Below are 13866 nucleotides of genomic sequence, written 5' to 3' on the forward strand. Positions count from 1 at the left end.
CAAGAAGCTATTTTCTCCTATAACAAAATTACAAAGCAGGAAATTTAAGACTGAATTCTAAAGGCCTTTTCGTTTCTTGTTTTGATGGGTTGTACCTTTGACGTATACACAAACTATCTTCCTTTATTCATTTCAAGTAGCAGTATATGACACACCACAGCAATAAACGTTGTTCCTGTTATGCCATTATTTTGTTGTAGAGAATAATTTAGTACATGTAAGTATGGGTTATCACCAATAGCCAGTTAATGGGATACAAACAAAAATGTACATAGAACAAATATCGGTAACCAAAGACTTTACATTTAAACTAATGAAATTACCCCATGCACGAATGAATTTTACCCTATGCACTATTGAACCTATCCTATGCACTATTGACCCTACCCCATGCACTATTGAACCTACCCAATGCACATATGAACCTACCCTATGCACAATCGAACCTTCCCTATGCATAATTGAACTTACCCTATGCACTATTGAACCCTACCCTATGCACTATTGACCCTACCTTATGCACAATTGAACCCTACCTCATGCACCATTGAACCTACCCAATGCACATATGAACGTACCCTATGCACAATTGAACCTTCCCTATGCACGATTGAACCTACCTTATGCACTATTGACCCTTCATTTATAAACTTACTCCATGCACTATTAAGATCATTCCATTCATATGGTTTGATGTTATTGGATTCCACATTGGCGAAGGCATAGATCACGTGCGTGCATAGAAACGGATCTACATTATTGGCCCTGTACTTTCCGATTCCATTACGTTACTGGGCCCAATTTGTAAAATAACATACTCTTTTGTAAGTTGCAGTGGCTGAAAAAGTATTTATGTGTTTAAGTACAGCAGTTTGTAGAGTAAATCTAGAAAAATAAAAACTAAAGTACCAAAATGCTCATTTCACATATTAGCATATCTAGCCATCAGGTTTTCATCAGAACGCTGTAATCACTTGTGTCTTAATTCTAATAAAAATTGATTTATAAACATTTGAATAAGAAAAAATATCATTTCAAAATACTGCTTCTGGTGTATCTAAGCAATTTGTTATTCTAACTTCTCTATATCTTTTTGTAGAAACAAAACTGCATCAAAACTAGAAATTTTGATATGTGCAAATACTATTTATGATGTAGCTATAAGATTTGGCACAACTTCTTTCCTTCAATGCTCTTCAATTCAGTATTTAATTTGGCTTTCCAACTGTATTGATACGTGCGCTCTTGATGGGTATACTGGTGAGTATTGTGTAGACGGAAAGCGCGTCTGGGGTACCAGATGAGTTTTTTTTAACAAACTGGTCGATTTCACTGCGGTGGGCATTTTAAATAAGCGTAGCGGCCGATATTGATTTCAAAATAAGTATATTTTTTATTTGCTTTATTCAAATGTATTCTTTTCTCCGAATGTGACAGACCGAATAAGACTTATCACCGGGTTTGTACTTACATGAGCAACACGACAGGTGCCATAAGTGGAGCAGGATCTGCTTACCCTTCCAGAGCACCTGAGAGAATCCCCAATTTTTGGTGGGTTCGTGTTGCTCAGTCTTTAGTTTTCTATGTTGTATTTTGTGTACTGGTGTTTGTATATGATCTTTTTCTATGTTTGCCATGGCGTTGTCTGTTTATTTTCGACTTTTAAGTTTGAATGTCCCTTTGATATCTTTCGCCTCTCTTTTACAATTCTATCTTTTCTTATTGTTTTACTTGCGTCCGTGTTATTGTTGAGGTAAGTAAAAATCTCATCAAAGGTATAAGTCCTATAATTTCAATGAATACGTCAGGCGCGAACTTCGTATTGTCAATGTATCAGCAACCAAACAACAAAGTACAGACATTTACTGTTACACCACTGTCCCAGGTTAGGGGGAGGGTTGATCGCTCACAAACATGTTTAACCCCGCCACATTCTTTATGTGCCTGTCCCAAGTCAGAAGCCTGTAGTTCAGTGGTTGTCGTTGGTTCATGTCTATCATATTTGTTTTTCGTTAATTGTTTTGTTATAAATTAGGCAGTTAGTTTTCTCAATTGAATTGTTTCATATTTTTCATGTCGGGGCCTTTTATAGCCGACTATACGGTATGGTTTTTTCTCGTTGTTGAAGGCCGTACGTTTGCCTAAAATTGCTTACATCCACTTTATTTGAACTTTGGTGGATATTTGTCTCATTGGCAATCATACCTCATCTCCTTATTTTTATATTTACCGTATAGTCCCCCCTTTAAATCAAAACTTACATGCTTCCAAACGGAAATTGTTTTTAAGGGTTGAAGGTGAATGTGATTTTTGTGTCGAGAACTTGACTTTTATACGGAAGGGACTTTTTTCCAAACTTATCTACTGCATTTAATCCACAGTAATTAACATAATAAATCGGAAAGAGAAGATGATACGTTAAACTTTTTTTTCTTACCTTCTGATAAAAGAAGAATCAAAACAATATAGCCGAACATAATCCACTGAAAAATAACAGAATTATAATTGTGAAGTTAACAGTAGGTGAAAGACAAACAAGGAAAACATCCACAGTGGCGAGTGTCACTTATACTCGAATGTGACTTACCGAATTAGACTTATCAACGGGTTCACACCTACATGAGCAACACGACGGGTGCCACGTGTAGAGCAGGATCTGCTTACCCTTTCCGAGTACCTGAGATCACCCCTGAATTTTTGGTGGGCTTCTTATTGCTAAGTATTTAGTTTTCTATGTTGTGTTTTGTATATTGTTGTTTGTCTTTCGATTTTCATTTTTTTGCTTTGGCGTTGTCAGTTTTTCATAGACTTATGAGTTTGAATATCCCTTTGGTATCTTTTGCCCATCTTTTACTATTATTTTTTGACTAGATTGTAACCCAACCAAGCGCGGGTATGAAGGACACTTTAAATAAATATTCAATATAAATTAATGGTAAATTTTGAAATTATTAGAACCTAAGGTTCTAACTCCATCAAACAAAGTTGACCTTAGGTAATGTGGCTATATCTTTTAGGTCCCTTTTGGTTATGTAGCTCTTCACGATTTTATGCATTTTGAACATACTTTGCTTTCAAATTTTTGAGTTTTAGCGTTCCCGATGAAGGTTGAAGGCCATCGTACGAAAATACCATGGAGATATTCTCTGTACAAAGTTAAGCAGGCAGCAACTCAAACATAATAGATGTCAAATTTTCAGTTATCTGTAAGAAGAATATCTTACTGTTTTGAAGATGTCAATTTAAAAAACATTTGTAAATGTACAGTTTTTATTTAAAAACGCATCATTATATGCGGTCGTTTCACACGTTATTCTGTAAATATCGTAGTTATATGTATATTGTGATTGGTTTTCATTAATCTATTATTTAGTTAAGTTATAGTATGTACTTACGCGGGTTATTTTTATAGGGCCCGCAGTTTATGTAGTCTGTTATTCTTGTATGTATATACTATATTTGTGTAATGAACTTTTACACAAATATTCGGCCAAAATAAAAGTGTTATTTATCGTCTTGTTTTTCATTCGGAGCCAGATATAATAAAGTTAAAATATACAAGTTCGGCAATGTTATCCCATCTTTTGAATCAAACACAAAAATAGTGAGAAGTACATGAAGAAAATCAAACGCATATAATCTAATCGTTTTTGTCGCAAAACCATATCTCCAACTTCGGAGTAGGTAGGAATTTACCCATATTTTTGATAGCCCAAAACACAATCTAAAATCAAAGTTAGAGGGGCTTCCAACAACAAGATTTCTACAAAAACAACCTGTAAAACGAAAGCACCATATTAAAAGATATATCTGGGTTAGGGAAAAAACCAATCTACCGATATCGTGTATATCTAAATTTTCCCGCCAGACTGGTCAAAAGGAAGTAATTTTACTGCCGATTTGTAATCGTATTGAAATGAAGCCTGAATTTGTTAATTGTCGGAAATATGATAATTGATAACCGAAAAAAAAAAAGACTATCATTGCAGGCTGCGCAACTGTTATACACAACTGCATGTAAACGCAATTTATTAAAACATCTAAGAATGATTGATTTGTGACTTAAAAAATGAACGAAAAAAAAAAGGTTTGTGCTTGTAAGATGCTTATAATGCTAGAACAATCTTCACAATATAAACTATATCTCTTGTAGTTTGAGCCATGTATTTGAATTCTTTGTAGTTCTATTATATATAGTATGTACATCGTTAACAAAAGAATCCTTCATTAAAGAGGGTCTGGATTGGAGTTCTTCAATTCTGTATTCTTAAATTTTGAAGCGATTTTTCTCTTTTCTTTATAAATTTTGCATATCATTCTCCATTCTTTGTATTTTAGCACCAATTATTCTATAATCTTTATCTTTTTTACGCTATTTTTCTCTATTCTTTATTTTTGTTGTTGATTTATCTGTACATTTGGCCCATCATTCTCTATTCTGTAAAGCCCATCCAAACCCTCATTAAAGTTAATTGCACAGTATGGTATCGTCTGAAATCTTAGAAATGATCTCTTATTGAATGTAATCATATAGCAATTTTGTCACAATGCGTTTCAGAAATTACGGAACTTTAGATACCTAAATTTGCTGCCGTGGCAAATCCTGACTCATTGCTATCTATTTCCGTACCAGATAAAGTCATGAACTAGAAACCACAACTGTTTACTGTTGATCAAATTTCATAAATTCATTTAGAAAATAGAAGTCGAGGTAAAACAAACCTGCGAGAATCGCATAATCTCCAAAAGAAGCGAGACCGTGTGCATTGACAGGGTATCCTGGTATGAATGCATCACCCGCCATTGTTTATCACATTCTGTTAAAATGTCACATCCAGAATTGAGACACCATCGGTAAAATGGATAAGACGAATATTATAGTATCCAAAGATCGAAGACCTCGAAACACATCACTAGTGAGTTTAAAGACAGTCACATCGTATCAGTCAAACAATTCGTGATGGTGATCGTAAAACTAACGTAGCGTCAATTTCAGTCGTTCTTTCGTATAACTGTGTTGGAGCAGATTTATTACTATACTATATATAAAAATATTAATTTTCGCGAACCATTTAGGTCATGGCAATTCCAAAAATTCCCAAGAGTAAGGAGAGTTGTACAAATAATGTGAATACACAAAACCCCGATCCAATTTATCTTTTGCTAAAAGTGTTCATCATTTTCTGTTTTGTATCTACTAATAACCTTCCATTTTTCTATAATTCCTATTTAAGTGTGCAAAAAACTGCATTAAAAATAGATATTCCCAAAGTTAAAATTCCGCTGATTGGTTGTTACAATAAGAAAAATACAGAAATAATACGACAGTAAAAAATAGTACACGTACATTGACTTAATTATGTCATTGTTTCAAAATCTGATACAAAACCACAACTATTCGTGTGTGAATGATTGAACGGTTTTAAAATGTACAACAATTACTTCAATTAATTTAAAACCCTGACCTGCTTTGGTCAAAAGATGGTCCACTGCAAATCAGAAGTGTAGACGATGAAGTGAACTCGTGAAATACATTTGTACTACAAAAGGACGAAACGGTTTCATTGGTCATTAACAACCTTTAGCTTGAAAGATCCGTCTATTTCTTTTCTGATTAGGAACACGAGATTATACACATGTTTACATTATACAAGATGTACTGCTTGTCATTATCAGTGTGGTAGTCCTTATATCAAAATTGTAAACAGAATAATTTGTTATCAATTTCAAAATCTTTTCAAGGGACTACGAGTTACACATTGAGGTCAAACAGTCATTTGAAAACACAGTTGTTGAATACCGATTCTTACCTAACAATATTGGTGGATAATTGAAGACATTAAAACGTATTGGTGGTTTTTTCATTTAAATTGTTTCACGTTTTTGTTATGTCGCGGCCTTTTATAACTTACTATACGGTTTTGGTTTGAACATTGCTTAAGGCCGTACGTAGACATATAGTTATATTACATTCCTGTACTTTGGTCCCTGGTGGATAGTTGTCTAATTGACAATCGTACCACATCTCCTTATTTTCATAGCAATAAGATTTCACGGTTTATTAAAACATAATAAACAAATGATATATTCCATTTCTATCTGCAAGAATCTCGTCCTCCATTCGTGTTTTTTGACATCACTGAATGTAACTTCTATATATGTCTTATTTACCATCCTTTATGTTGTGAAATCCTACTGAAAATAAAAGACAGACTTGCTCATGATATTGTTAAAAAGTGCTACATACTTTTATACCTGCATTTTACAGTAAAAGCTATTTTTGTTCTTCTTTCTGGCATTTTGTATATATTTTTTCATGTTTAAGATTGAAAAAGGATGGATACGATATATAAAAAACAACAACAAAACACAAAACTTAACAAAACAACCAAGTTTTACCCGGTCGAATGTTCTTTTTTTAGTCCCAAGTTATGAACCTCCTCAGTGATTATTGTTTGTTTTGTTGTATCTCAGTTCTTTTTGTCGTTTAGGGAAGATGGTGTTGGAAACAGAAATTAGATAGTCTCTATAAAAATTACCAACTTTTCGAGACTAGGGGAATGTAGAATATGACATATTGTTTTGACACATTTCATTTGTTTCTATGGCCAGTTAACATTATAGAGATCGTTTGCCGTCATTCACTTTTAATTGTAAGTTTTGAACTAACTTTGTACCTCATTAGGACCATTGCTATTGTCTATACTTTTAAAAACTGTAGAAAATGTAATGTACTTTATCATTGCAATTTGAGAGTCATGATCATTCAACTTAGAATATATTACGATTTTATATCTGCCAACAACACGTTAACAATAGAAATTCATTTGAAGAATTTAAATTGTGTAATTTGTGTAGTATATTAACTAAATGATAGTTTATTCATATGTAAAGAACATGTCAATAATTCATAAGAAAGGGTAACAGTAATCACCAAAAATACTGGACAGCACAACAACACCAACCACCAACACACAAACCTCAAAGCAAACACAAACAAAAAAGGACGCACAAACAAGAAGCAATCAATGAGCAATAAAAAAAAAGTCGACAAAACACAACATAAAAAAAACAAAGCCTGTGCAACACGAACACAGAAACAAATAAAAAGGAACGAAAACCCTACAAAAACAACTGAAATTAAAAGAGAGGCAAAGATACCAAAGGGACAATCAAACTCATAAGTCGAAAAATAACCTGATAACGCCATAGCTTAAAAAGAAAAAGACAAAACAACGGTACACAAAACACAACATAGAAAACTAAAGACTGCGCAGAGGGGTAACTAGCTAATTTGTATTCAGTGACTGTTGTGCTGCAATAATTTTTATTTTATGTAATTTGGTTTTGGACTTTCCAATAAAGAAATAAGTTACCAATATCGATATGTGTTCTACCTCTTTTTTTTTACATGGAAATAACATTTTAAAACATATCACTTTTTGTCTCAGATTACGGTAAAATCAAATTTCTTTTTAATGACTACGGCATGCGCAGATAAACTTTGTATAGTACATGTAAGCACGTATACCTTTCACAGAAAAAATACGAACAACTTTAGTTGAATAAGGTAAGTTTTAATGTTAATTTACAATTATCAAAATTGTTTTGTCGTGTAGAAACTCAACATGAACACTCTTTTAGAACATTGTATTTGACATCAACCTAAACTTGCATTAAAACGAAGTTTTTGAAATGTCCAGGTCCGTTTGCGAATGAAGGTCTTTACTCTTCTTGCGAAATGCGAAAACAGTCGAAATAATCTCATGTTGTATGGTCCAAAAAGTGCGGGTCAGGAAAATTGCTGAACGAAATTAACCGAATATCTTGTTTTCATTAAATTAGATTTATAGAATGTATATATGTTTGTGCAAACATTGTTTCAGCGGTGAACATTTGTTTTAATTTGATTATGTTCAGTTGAACGATGCTCACTCATTGGTTTATCAATCACCAACGATTCAATAGGCCACGTAAAGAATAAAACTGGTTTAACACTAAGGTTGAGATTGCCTTAGTCGTATTTAGCACAACTTTACGGATTTTCGGTTTTTAGCACTCTTCAATTTTGTATTAAATTTAGCCTTCCAACTGTTTGCCACTGATGAGTCGTCTGTAAAAATAGAATTCAGAGTACAATTTTAACATATTAAGATTAAATTTTATTTTATTCAGATAAGAATAAAGAGTTGTGGCATGATTGCCAATTTAACAATTACCCACCTGACATTGAAAAGGGTGTGGATGTAGGCAACTTTAGGTCGCTGTACGGCATTCAACAATTAGCAAAACCCATTCCGTATAAGAGGCCAAAAAAGGCACCGGCATAGCAACATTGAAAACATTCAAACGAGAAACCCAACAGCAAAATTTAAACGAAAACAATAAATGAAAAACAAATATGACAGACAGCATCCAACGACTTGATATAATATAATTATTTTATTTATTTTTTTAAGAATGAAGCTGTTTATTTTGTTGGTGTTTGTAATGGCGGTTGATGCTCTTGATTCTTGTAACACATATCAAGAACGTAAAATCATTAAACAACTTCAATATCATATCCTGGCTTTCACGAAATCTGTCGACACTTTGAAAACTGGCCTTAAAGGTTAGTACTAACCAAGATCTTTTGCAATTTTGATTGTAAGTTATACACCACGTTTTATACAAAAGTTTTTATAGTTAAAGTAAAATCAGATATTTCAAACGTCAGCAATCTATCATTATAAATTCAATTGCACATTTTTCTTAAAAAGTTTTTAACTCTGTATTTGCAAAAACGAGTCTAGATCAAATTGTCAATTATGCTAAGCCAAGTCAGGCTTTTTTTTTAAACAAAATTGATACTTTAAAAGCATTGCAAATTTGTAAATCCTAGAATAGTATTTTTTATTATTGATGCGCAAAGATCAGAAACACAGTTTGGCAGTATTTGGCCACAGCTTTATTACAAACTACACAATTATAAATCCATATAACTAGATAAACAGTTAAGATATATATATATATATATATATAACAGATAGATAATTAGATAGATAGATAAATGAACGTAGTCGCTTTTCATATTGGCACACTACAAAAAGATAACTAGATAACTAACTAGATAACTAACTAGATAACTAAATATTTAATAAATGAAGCATCCAATAAAATAAAATGAATCCTGGGACACAGAGATTCATAATTTTTTGTGTGGTGGGTCCTGGGATACAGAGACCCCCAATATCAAATGTTTTGGATGCTTAATGAAATATGCGACAAAATGACGCATAGGTAAAGTAAACGCAGCAAAATGTGCCCATAACTTAATACAGTACAAAATGTTCATATAAGCGGGCGTATGAAGGTATATATCTAAAACATATAGTCTTGAAACAGAACACGCACATTACGTTGAGATGGTACAGCTGTACCAGCAAACTACGGACAACAGACAAGTACACAGTGGATACTAAACTGATACGCTCCATATACAGTGACTGTTTAGTTGACGTCTCACACCTTTAATTGTAGCAGGAACATTCTGAAAAAAATATATCAAGACACAGCAAAAATTTGTCCATATATAGTATGCAATGTTGAAACAAATAGTGGTGGGTGGGTTTTTGAAATCACCAAAATATATCCGTCTGCTTCCGTCGAATGTAGCTATTGAAAAGATTGCATGCGCAGTCATACTGCGCGTGATCAATCAGATAAGTGATAACCCACATTAGACAAAAAGTAGAACGGCCAATGACACACATAGCTTACACTAATAACCGAATTTATTCTGAATCATAAATTCTATTATTATTGATGCGCAAAGATCAGAAACACAGTTTGGCAGTATTTGGCCACAGCTTTATTACAAACTACACAATTATAAATCCATATAACTAGATAAACAGTTAATATATATATATATATATATATATAACAGATAGATAATTAGATAGATAGAGAAATGAACGTAGTCGCCTTTCATATTGGCACACTCCAAAATGATAACTAGATAACTAACTAGAGAACTAAATATTTAATAAATGAAGCATCCAATAAAATAAAATGAATCCTGGGATACAGAGATTCATAATTTTTTGTGTGGTGGGTCCTGGGATACAGAGACCCCCAATATCAAATGTTTTGGATGCTAAATGAAATATGCGACAAAATGACGCATAGTTAAAGTAAACGCAGCAAAATGTGCCAAATTGACCAAGGCAGTCCTAAATGACTGACGAGTCAACCGCCATTCAAAGCGGATAGAGCTGCGTAAAAGATGTGTGCCAAATACAATAATCATATAAGATATATAAGAGCTATACATATTTAATAAAAACTGAATTCAAATGAATATCATACAATTTCATGATTTACATTCGGGAAAAGTATGTGGCGAGTAGACAAGGAAGGCCTCTAAAGCGCCCTGAATAGTGTTTAGAAAAATGTAATTACCAATATCAGTCAAATGTACACCATCTTGACATATAAATGTAGAATTAGGAGATATATCGGGGTATCGTATGTAATGTCCCCCTTGGCGAATGATATAACTTGCTAGCGAGCTGTTTATTCTCTGCCTGGATCTATCCATTGCTTCAGTATCAGCGGAGTAACGCCAAGTGAGTCTTGGCAAAATTTGTGACCATACCAATGTGCTATTCAGTAAAAGTTCTGAAACTTTCTTCAAATAATTTTTTAGTCTATTACGTAACACTCCTGTCTTACTTTCTCCTAAATCATTTCCCCCTATGTGTAATACTAGATAAGTTGGGGGTTCCTCATATCTAAGCATCAGCTTGATCCTATTTAGTAGATCATTAAGCCTCATTCCGCTTTTACCCAACCACCACAGCCGAACACCATTTTGATCTTGTCCAAGATTAATGCCACCTGGTCTTGTTCTAGCTTGAACAAATGCATTTTTCACCTAGGAGGAACCAACAATCCAAATTGTAGTTGGTGAACCTGAAATTCTTAAATAGCGGTTAGTCCCACTAAAGTGATTGCAAGTTCATTACACAAAATTGTAAATAAATCTAACAGTTATAGACATTGTTGTATTCGAATATATGAACGAAATGAATCAGACTTCCACCTACCCATGGCCTGAATTTCAGAATCAGATAAGCCATTCATGGCACCGCTTGTGGCAGCACCTATCCTGAAAGAATGAGAACTATATTTTGCTTGACTTAAACCCAAAATATTCAGTGACTTTTTTAGGACTCCCGAAAATTGGTATCTAGTGATAAGGATTCCATAAAAATGACAAAACAGTTGACCAGCGACATTTGGTCTAATTTTTAAGTAATTACGTAAAGCGAAAACTGCACAAACATCACCAGGCCTATCATCAATAACAATTGTAGTTCCTGTACAGCACTGGTCAGTCTTAGATGAACGTAAGCGGATTTCAATACTGGATAGATTTATCTTAATGTCTTTATAATCAAGTGCATGGGATTGGGTTGAGGCGTGTTTTTGGTCGGTTAGTTCGCCACCTCTAAGGAAACCAAAAAAGGCCAAGGAAAACGAAGCTTGGAAGAGTTTAGTTTCAAAATCATTATGACAAACAGCAGGTAGAACGTTATTAATTTTTGACAATAAATCACGCGTTATGGGTAACCTAGCATCCTTTGGTCGACGCTGTGAACGCCTCATTCCTTCGAGTAGCTTTCTGACAACAAAAGCATTAAAGCAGTCAGTATAATTGTTAATCTTACTGAAAAAACTCAACCCAGAGATATACGATTTGACAGTTGAGGCCGCAGTTCCAGTGAATGACATATAGGCAATATAGTTAGTTATGTGATGTAATGGAATAGGCCATAGATCTTCGAATTGGAATAAGGCCCTAAAATCATTAAATGACCGTAAAGTTTGTTGGTAAACCTTTACCGTATTAGGTGCGACTGCTGATACAATTAGTCGGTCAATTTCAGTTTAGAGATCAGGTCTATGAACTCCCGAGGGACTATTTCCAATGTATCCTCCGCCAATGGTGCTAACCTTCTGAACTTGTCTAACTGAAAGCGAGAGAGAGCGTCAGCTATATTATTTTTGGCACCTACAATATGTTTTGCCTTGAACTGAATGTTGTAATGCATGGTACGCAACACGAATGGTCGAATTATTGACATTACTTGTTTTGATTTTGATGTTCTCTTGTTTAGTATATCAACCAACGCGATATTGTCTGTACGAAACAAAATCTTACTATTTTTCAAAAGAGGAGCCCATATACAAAGTGCTAGAAGTATAGGAACGAGCTCCAAAAATGTTATGTCTTGTAAAATGTTTAATCCTTCCTACGAATCTGGCCATTTAAACTGTACCCATTTTCTGTTAAAGTAAGATCCACAACCAAGTTCAGCATTGCCTGCACTATCAGTAAATAGTTGCAAAATATCATTATCTGTCCAATTCAGACCAAGAATCTCCATTAAAAGATTTTAAGAATTCTAACCATACCATGACGTTCTCTCGAATTTCAGAGGTAATTCAAACTGAGAAAAATGGTTTCTTGACCCTAAATGATGCAATAACATCATGAAATCTCCGCAAAAATGCTCTAGAGGATGGCACAGCACGTGAACAAAAAGCTTATAACCCAACTAGCGACTCGAAATCCTTCCGCTTTATTGTCATTGGTTGAAGTTGAGAACGTAATTTAATAAGCTTGGCCACTGGAATACGAACTACTATGTCAACTGTGTCTATTTCTAAGCCAAGAAAAGTTAATCTTGTAGTAGGGTGTATTGTTTTGTCCTCGGCTATAGGCACGCCTAACTCATTAAAAAGTTCTGTAAAGGTGTTCATTAAAACCAAGCAGTCATCCGAATTTGCAGAACCGCCGAATATGAAATCATCTAAATAATGCTTACTAGTAACTGAATGCTTACCAGCAGATGAAACAACCAACCAATGCAGGAATGTAGAGAATTTTTCAAACAAGGCGCAAGCAATAGAACAACCGAATGGAAGGGATTTGTCCACATAAAAATTACCATCAAAATATATTCCAAGTAAATCGAAATCACCTGGAGAAATAGGCAAAAGACGAAAAGCGGACTTTATGTCCTGAACCCCAAGTCTGGCCCCCTTGCCGAGAGATGACACCATGTCGATTACTTCATCAAAGGATGTGTTCTTTACAGATGTTTCATTGGGATTGACAAAGTCATTGACACTACAACCGTTTGGAATATAGAAGACTTTTCGAAAGAAAAATTGTATGAAAGCTTAGTTTGGACATTTTTATAGCAATTCAAAATTACTACCTATCACCTTTAGCATGACAACAACAATAAAATTTCTATACAAACTGTTAAGACTGATTATTCACAATAACTCTGAAGTGGAATTAAGTCTTATAGGCTTGTAAGTATGCTTTATTTTATCACATTGCACTTTCACGACTTGACTGTGGTTATCTACAGCAGTTTGTTCAAATTTATGACCAGTTGAACAGTTTGGTTTTTTAAAACAAATTGCAATTTGGTCAGAGTTTGAATAAGTTGCAATAGGTGGAGAGCAACACTTACAGTCAAGTCACAGTAATTAACTGAACTTTAGTAAACTACGTTTACACTTGTTTTCACTCGTATCTTACCTATACTAAACATGACTAATCGTACTAATCTGGAAAGTCTAGAGCGAGTACGTTTCAGATTATGTCGACATGGTAGCTAGAAACTCTTGATGTCGAGATCGCTAATGCTAAAAATAATCATGTATGGTCCAGATTGGGTGCAACAGAAATCAGACAAATGGAAATATCTGCATCATGTGGAGTACAAATAATTACTGTCAGAATTACAACAGATTAGGACAAATCAAATAGAATTCAGTACAACCAAGATAAGAATATAGTCT

General features: G+C 34.0%; 3 protein-coding genes across 4 annotated transcripts in view; 1 reads left to right on the forward strand and 2 right to left on the reverse strand.

The window, feature by feature from the left end:
* LOC127707550 (chitotriosidase-1-like) overlaps window positions 1–757 on the reverse strand; it is a 49800-nt gene extending 49043 nt beyond the window's left edge. The window contains exon 1 of the mRNA XM_052212145.1: window positions 656–757. The gene's annotated coding sequence lies outside the window, so the exon portion shown is untranslated. The remainder of the gene's footprint in view (window positions 1–655) is intronic.
* LOC127707552 (perlucin-like protein) overlaps window positions 1–13866 on the forward strand; it is a 204840-nt gene that overhangs the window by 29333 nt on the left and 161641 nt on the right. Inside the window, exon 1 of one of the 2 annotated variants that reach the window (XM_052212149.1) lies at window positions 7548–7570. The exons of the other annotated variant lie outside the window; for it this stretch is intronic. The gene's annotated coding sequence lies outside the window, so the exon portion shown is untranslated. Of the gene's footprint in view, window positions 1–7547; window positions 7571–13866 lie in introns of those variants that run through there. 2 annotated transcript variants of the gene reach the window in all.
* The window catches only part of LOC127709646 (glutamate receptor 3-like), a 73697-nt gene that overhangs the window by 1595 nt on the left and 58236 nt on the right, over window positions 1–13866 (reverse strand). The gene's annotated exons all lie outside the window — the stretch shown is intronic.

The sequence above is a fragment of the Mytilus californianus genome, unplaced genomic scaffold, assembly GCF_021869535.1.
Source record: "Mytilus californianus isolate M0D057914Y unplaced genomic scaffold, xbMytCali1.0.p SCAF_7, whole genome shotgun sequence".
NCBI lineage: Eukaryota > Metazoa > Mollusca > Bivalvia > Mytilida > Mytilidae > Mytilus > Mytilus californianus.